Source organism: Mesitornis unicolor, unplaced genomic scaffold (genome assembly GCF_000695765.1).
Source record: "Mesitornis unicolor isolate BGI_N332 unplaced genomic scaffold, ASM69576v1 scaffold14888, whole genome shotgun sequence".
Taxonomy (NCBI): Eukaryota; Metazoa; Chordata; class Aves; order Mesitornithiformes; family Mesitornithidae; genus Mesitornis; species Mesitornis unicolor.
The window spans coordinates 91298-98839 of NW_010202662.1; positions in this window are offsets into that span (position 1 = coordinate 91298).

The window sequence follows — 7542 nt, forward strand, 5'->3', positions numbered from 1 at the left end:
TGAAGAAAATGAAAGGCTTTATTTCTGTACAAGACAGAAAACCCAGAAATATGCATTTACAGCTAATACCTCATTGCATATGTGCATAAGCAATGAATTCTGCAAGAACAAGATACATACTCCACACACTACAGCCTGTTATTTCAGGCCTTCGATAGTAAGCAATTTAAAAGAACAACATATTTCCTTGAGGAAATAAATGCAAGTGGCTTTACCTGCATCATCATCTTAAAACCTTTTCTACAGTATCCCAACTATGAACTTTGCAATCAGACTTTTGCCAATTCACTAAGGCATGCTGGCATAGAAAGCAGCATTTCAGAAAAGCTCAGAGCTAGAACACTTGTCAGGTCTCAGAACACCCTGTAAAGAGGACACCGGCTGTTGTGAATATTTTTGTCAGTGGAGCATCAGCACCAGAATAAGCAGCTGTACCATCAGTCTCTGTCATCCTTTTTCAGTCCCCTGCAGTCTAACCCTCTTCAGTAGGGACAGCAGCAACAGGACCAGTCCACCTCAGCCTTTCCTGGCAGCTCTGCCTCCTGCTACTACTTAGCACAAGAGCAACAAATACTACCTAGGAGCCTGTCAAATGCAGGTTGCTCCAGTGGGGTCTATACAGAAATTGAGAGTAAGCTGATCTGTTCTGGAATGTATTTGACACAATGCAAGGATACTAGGAATATAATTCATGCTGTGTGCATGCTACAGGGCTATTAAGACCCAGGGCTGCATCCAGAACTGTTAAAAAAACCCTCAAACAACCAAGGACATGCACCCACACAACCACCACCAGGCAGAAAACCCACTCACACAACTCCACAACCCTGGAACCATGTTTTTCCATTAAAGTTAACACAACATTTCCACATCACTGAACGTCTTACAAGGTCACCAGATGTTTTTGTTGTTACTGTTTCAGTGACTCCCTTTTAATTTGAATACTTTTTGAATCCACTCCATCAGATCAATGCCCTTTTTGGTCAGACTTAAGCTCTTTTTGATGAAACTGACACCAGCTTTCTTTATTTACTAAATTAATACCTGAGCAATCATTAAATGAGCCTCAACATCGCTGTTGCTGAGCTCCAAGATAAAACAGAGCTCGGCCTACTGCCCTGTAATTATGGGCTATGAATCTAAAAGTAGCACACCATTTAACCAGCCATAATTGAAGTGATTGAAACTCCAGCATCTACTATGAGCTGCAATGTGTCAGAATGCACGGCATGCTCAAAACCAGCCAGATCTGTAGTCTGATATGATGGCTTTTACTGAACAAATACAGCTGTAGTAGTAAATACAGACCTTTCAGAGACTGCAAGTGGAAAAAAAATGTTAAGTAAGTTTGGTTAGGTGATGCTCAACTTCTGAATATCTGAGGGATAAAGACCCAACGACGACTCTCCCCTACATCAGAAAAGGATTTTAAAAGAGCAAAGAAACACAGAATCAGAGAATATTAGGAATTGGAAGGGACCTTGAAAGATCATCCAGTCCAACCCCCCTGCCAGAGCAGGATCACCTAAACTAGGTCACACAGGAACATGTCCAGGTGGGTCTTGAATGTCTCCAGAAAAGGAGACTCCACAACCTCTCTGAGCAGCCTGTGCCAGTGCTCTGTTACCATTACAATGAAAACGTTTTTCCTCATGTTCAGATTGAGCCTCCTATGCTCCAGTTTGCTCCCATTACCCCTTGTCCTGTCATTGGACATGAGAGAGAAGAGGCTGGCTCCTTCCTCCTGACACTCGCCCTTTACAAATTTATGAACATGAATGAGGTCACTCCTCAGTCTCCTCTTCTCCAAGCTAAAGAGACTCGGCTCCGTCAGCCGCTTCTCATAAGGGAGATGCTCCACTCCCTCAGTCATCTTTGTGGCCCTGTGCTGGACCCCTGCACAGGGTATAGAATTTATCAATCAGTACAATTCATTAACGAGTTTGTGCTTTGCTCTTCACATTTCAGCAAGTTACTGACCATGACTATTACCTCTTCCTCTTTGTAATGCTACAGTTTCAGCTTCATGTTCTTACGTCAACATAACTTCATAGCAGGATTTATCAGAATAATAGAATTAAACTAATAATCAACAACAAACCAAACCCTCAAAAATCCTCAAAAGGCTCCAGCAGTGCTAAAGATCAAGCATTCGTCATAAGGACCTTAGAGCTTCCCTTTGCACCTTTGAGAAGTGAGATGTTGACTAGCTGGTTGAAAGGTAGAAGTCAGCATCCAGAAATCACCCCACAAGCCACATCATCCTGTTACTTTCTGACCTGATAAACAGGCAACTGAATACCAGAAACAAATCCTTCCATTTGCCTTGTTATTGCAGAAGGGACCATGATTTCACATACAATATGTAGGAGTTGGATATAAGGTGCTGAGGACCTCTCTCTAGCATTCTGCCAGTGCCAAGTGACAAAACACAACCCTTTCACTAGGGGAGAAATAAGGCCCACATCTGCCCACTCCCAACCACTCATTTCTGCAGCCATTTTGCACAGGGGAAGAGGAGGAAGACATCTCACGGGTAAGCACGAGCAGGGCTTGCCAGGCAGCAGTACTTGGGGTCATGCTCTGATAGCTGTGCATGACCACTGATACAACAGGACCCAATGACCAGAACATTATAGTGAAAGGTTTGCTCACATTACAGGGTATGAGACTATCCTGACTCTAGAGATGACACCTGTGTTTGACAGAAAGCAGACTAGAACAAGAGATACCTCAGGGCTGCGTAACATCCTGCTATCAGACCTGGGATGATGCTTCGCACCAGCAAATGCAGGTCCATAACAGCATCTCAATGCAGAACAGACTCGAGTGCATTTTTATCTTCAGTTGCTTCTTTCACACAGCTGAGATATCACTTGGCCAGTAAAAGCTCCAAGGCCTGAGGTGACAACTGGCTTCCTCCCCACGTTTCAGACTGACAAGGAAACACCACTGGATGACCAAGGGAACAGTTTGGTCTTGGCTCCAGATAAGACAAGGAGCACACGGGAGAAGTTATTTTTCCTCTCCCAGATTTCAGAAAGTCAAAAAGAAAATACCAGAATTATATCACTGGCTTCAACAGTAGGAGAGGTTTTGGAGAGGACATGGAAAATGTGTTATCTTGAAGACAACTGATCGACACAGGGAGGAGACAGCATGGAAGCGATAACCTAAGTAATTCTGAGAAGAGAGGTTGGTGTTTAGGGGAGGGACTTCTCACTGCAGTCCTCATGTTGGCTCAGGGTGTCACTTTCCTTTCTAATCTCTTGTGTCCAGAGAGCATATTCCACCGACAGCCAGATGAGAGACAGCCTTTTCATTTCAAGGCATATTTTAAAATGCTACAGAAATAAATGATATAACTGTCGAGCCCTTCTAGCTTTAGCCAACACAGTTATTTGTTGACAAGGGAGTAAAATAATTTTTCAGTCACTCATACCAGGCATAAAGACCCAGTCCTCCCTACTCTACAGCATGCTATCTTAACTCTCCGAGTTGGAGAATATCCATGTGAAGGAAGAGAGATACAGAGAAATATATGAATCCAAATAATTTAAAGATTACTGCTTGAAATAATGCAAATAAGGGGAGTCAGTCCCAGCCCTTTTCTCATTCACCCGTCTATGTTTTGCAGTAAAAATAAAAAATGTGCACTAATCAGCAGGTCTGAGTGATTGATAAATAATAATAAAATGCAAAACTCCCAACCCCTCTGCCCCAAGTCAAGCCAAACACACAGAGAAGAACACAAGGTGCATCCAGAGGAACAAATCACCACCTCAGCTCTGTCTCAGCAGGTTGCAGTCACCACAGGAGCGGGGTCTGCCCTTGGTCACAACACGACAGGACTCACCCAGCGATTTCAACACAACGCAATTCCCAAAGGGTAAGAGATACCGGACTCACCTCCACAGGCTTCCTGACACACTTCTCTTCGTGTCTCTTATTACCAGTGGAGAAGGCTTTATATTTCTACCTCCAGTGCTCCGTGCAAAAATGGGGGCAATTAAGATAAAATGAAATGGATAAAAGCTGGTTGAACCTTTCTGAAGTCAGATAGAATTAACCTCCACTCAGCTTCCGCTGAGCCGTAGCTGACACTCCACAAGAGTTCTATCAAACAGCCACTAGAGTGCAGCAAATCATCAATGTTTACACAGAAAAAACCAAAACCACCACCAATTTTTGAAGTCACCTACTCCAGTACTGGCAAGAAACTCTCCACACATTATTCCAAATTTTAGAACTTAAACTATGTGTATTCTATTTACATACACACACAGAATTCTCCCTTGCAATAGCAAAGGTAAAAGCCAGGCAAAATAAGGTTTCAATGTGGATATCAGAATACTTTGGAAATATTAAATTTATATGCTTAAACTGCACTTCATTGTTTTATTTCCCTGGGTACTGAGACAGATGGCTCATTGTCAGCACCCAGAGCACACACAATTCATAAGGGAGTATATTAAGCAAGTTTTGTACTTGCACGTGCATTATTCCCATCATTCACCTAATTCTAAGAATAGCACCCACAGGACACGAACACGCTGTGCAGCCAGTGCTTCCAGACCGACCAGAGCAAAACATCTGGGATTTCGATTTGACTTTTTTTTTTTTTTAATTCGAATACTTTCTTCCTGATCTGTAAAGCACAAAAATTGCTTTCCAATTTAATTCATTTATAGCCAGAAAAATATTTCTTCCTTTTTGTCATCCAAGATAATTTTATTCTTTTTAAAAAAGGAAAAAAACCACAAATGTATTTGTCTTACTATTTACATCTTAGATGATTAAGCACAGATAAAGTTTTAAAGGTAAGAGACATGGCCGTAACCCATTTTGGGGCATAGCTCAAGCCCACTGAATCCAGCCCTACACTTCAGAAGGTTTTGTATCAAGTCAATTTTGCTGCAGTTAGGGAAAAGCTGAATATTTTCACCATGTTGGGAAATAGAAGTTATAGTCACTTTCTAACATCTCTGTATGCAAAGCCTTTCAGTGGTTCTCAAGTTAAAATATCTGACAATTTTATCAAAACTGATGTCCAGATCCAGAATACTCCTATGACTCTTTCATTGCTACATTTGACATGTTTATTTCTCCCTCTGAGCGTGTAGATTTGCCTCCATCGAAGCCAACCTCCCATTATCAGCACTGCCCTGGTTCCTTCAGGCACCAGAGGACAGCGGGTTCCTTTGGTCCTATGCCTGCGAGGGGTGAGGGAACTCAGTGTCTACACCGTGAAGCAAGCAGGTAGCCAACAGAAATGAAGAAACTGAAAACACACTTTCAGGGCCGTAATATGTTGCTGTAGCCTTAAGAACAGACATTCTTTATGTCAATTTTAAAAATAACATTTCTGCTATGCAAGTGCTGCAAAATTCTGCTCCCCCAGCCAGGACTCACCTTTTGTAAGCCTCACAGGAAAGTCTGCTTGTCCATATGACGGCTGAAACCCATCAGCTCCCATTATGAACTCCTAAAGATCTCCATGCAATTCACTGTGGTGCTTCCTTTTAACAGCAGCATGCACTATCCAAGAAACTTTCTAACTTTTCAGCAAAGAGCCCAAGTTCAACTGCACTTGGAGGCAGCTGTGGGCCAGTTATCCCAACCAGGAAGGAGGAACAGCTGTCACTGTACCCATGCCTCTCCCCCCAGGTGGAGGCAATCGCCAAAACTTAGCACAAGGTGCAGTTACACCCGCTTTTTGAAATAGTAAAGGAAAACAATTTTAAAAACCCCACCAAATGCAAATACATATGAAGATATTGTAGCTACTGAAGCCTGAAAACACAGCTGAGTACATGCTGGGGGCAGACTTACAGATCAGAAAGTACCACTGTCTTTACTTCTTAAACAGCACTATATTCTTTATGAGTCATTTCTGACCGATGCTGCAGGACATATTTACTCCATCTCTGTATTTTGCTTTTAGGAGCTTTGGGTGATTCACTCCAGCCTTTAGCAAGCATCTCATGCAGAAGGACTGTGTTCCTGCTGCTCAACATGCACAGCTGTGAGCACCGTGCTGTGGATTTGCCAGCAGAGAAGTCACTAATCCTTAACCGGGCTCCCCACCACTTCACACATGCTCTTGCTGTTACAGTCTCAGAGAAATATCACAGGCATTGACATGGTCCGCCATGAACGAGGCCACGCCAACAGAACAGCATCTGGAAATCTGCTTATCATGAGAAATTGCTGGGTGAGGCAGGTAAGCAAGTGAGGAGTAACAAAAGTTACGGACAGTGCCTTGACGGATGCCTTCCCTTCACATGGCCTTAAGGGGTAATTAGGACCTCACAGGTAACTGCAGAGGAGTACTGGAGACCCCATGGAAAGCAGATGCTTGTGAGGTAACCATACCGGTAATGCCCTCTAAGGGAATAATAACAATTATACCATAATAATAACATCATTGTTATTATTATTCATTCTAGATCAGAAATACCCAGGGTACGCATGGATATAGTAAAACTGGAACCACCCAGGAAAATTAATCAGAGGCAGGTTATTTATTCAGGAGGGGACTGGGGCAGAGGAGGAGAGGTACAAAGATGGCAGAAATGAAGGTTAAGAAATAGGAAAAGGGATAATACAGCCATACGAATGGGACTAGTTAGTGCTGCCTGTCAGGCAGCTGTGCTTGGTCACAGTAGGTGGAGCAGGACAATAAAATAAAACCATGCTCCTGAACATATTGAAAGGGTTGAATGTGCTTGTGCAGCCATGAGGACCAGACGGGAGCAGGGAAGGCAGGCTGAATGCTTTCCCTGTCCAAAATGGGAACACCAAGACAGATGGATCACATTATCATGTGTTGGTCCCCACTCCCAGACAGGCCACAAGCACCCACTACTTCCCACTGCTCTCACTCTTCCACTACCACATCTGTATTTGGGCTTGTCAAATTCAGCACTGTTTAGTTCATTTACCATGAACAACCTCTGGAAATACGATCCTAGGGGGTTTTGAGTTTGGGTATTTTGTTTGCTTGGTTTCGTTTGTTTAAAATAATTAAAACCAACCACATTAAAACAAAAACTGTATGGAGGTTAAATTCCAAGCTGTGTTTTCAGGCACAGCAAGGTTTTATGTTCTGCTTAAAAGATCTGTTAGTTCAACATGCCCACAGAGGATACCTTTCCTCTATGCAAAGCAGAGCGCTTTATCTTAGCAATGTGTAGTGATGCTGCCTCTCTGTTTACACCATCTCCACTAGCGTATTATCAAAACCTTCTGGATAACCGGAAGTAGTCAGGTTGAGAGCTTCCGAAAACCATTTCCGACTATTAAACAGGCTTTGTGTGCCTCCTTAGCTGAAGACTAACAGCTCTGTTTAATAGTACTTTTAATGACAGTCATTGGCAGACAGGCACGATTTTCCTTGCTCTCATCTCACCAGAAGCCAGACAGTCTAGAAATAAGAATCCAAACAAGCCATTAGTGCTAGCTGGCTATTTCCAATTGAGTTATATCTTTTCTGTATTATATTATATTATATTGTTGCCTAGAGCTCTTTACTTCTGCTCC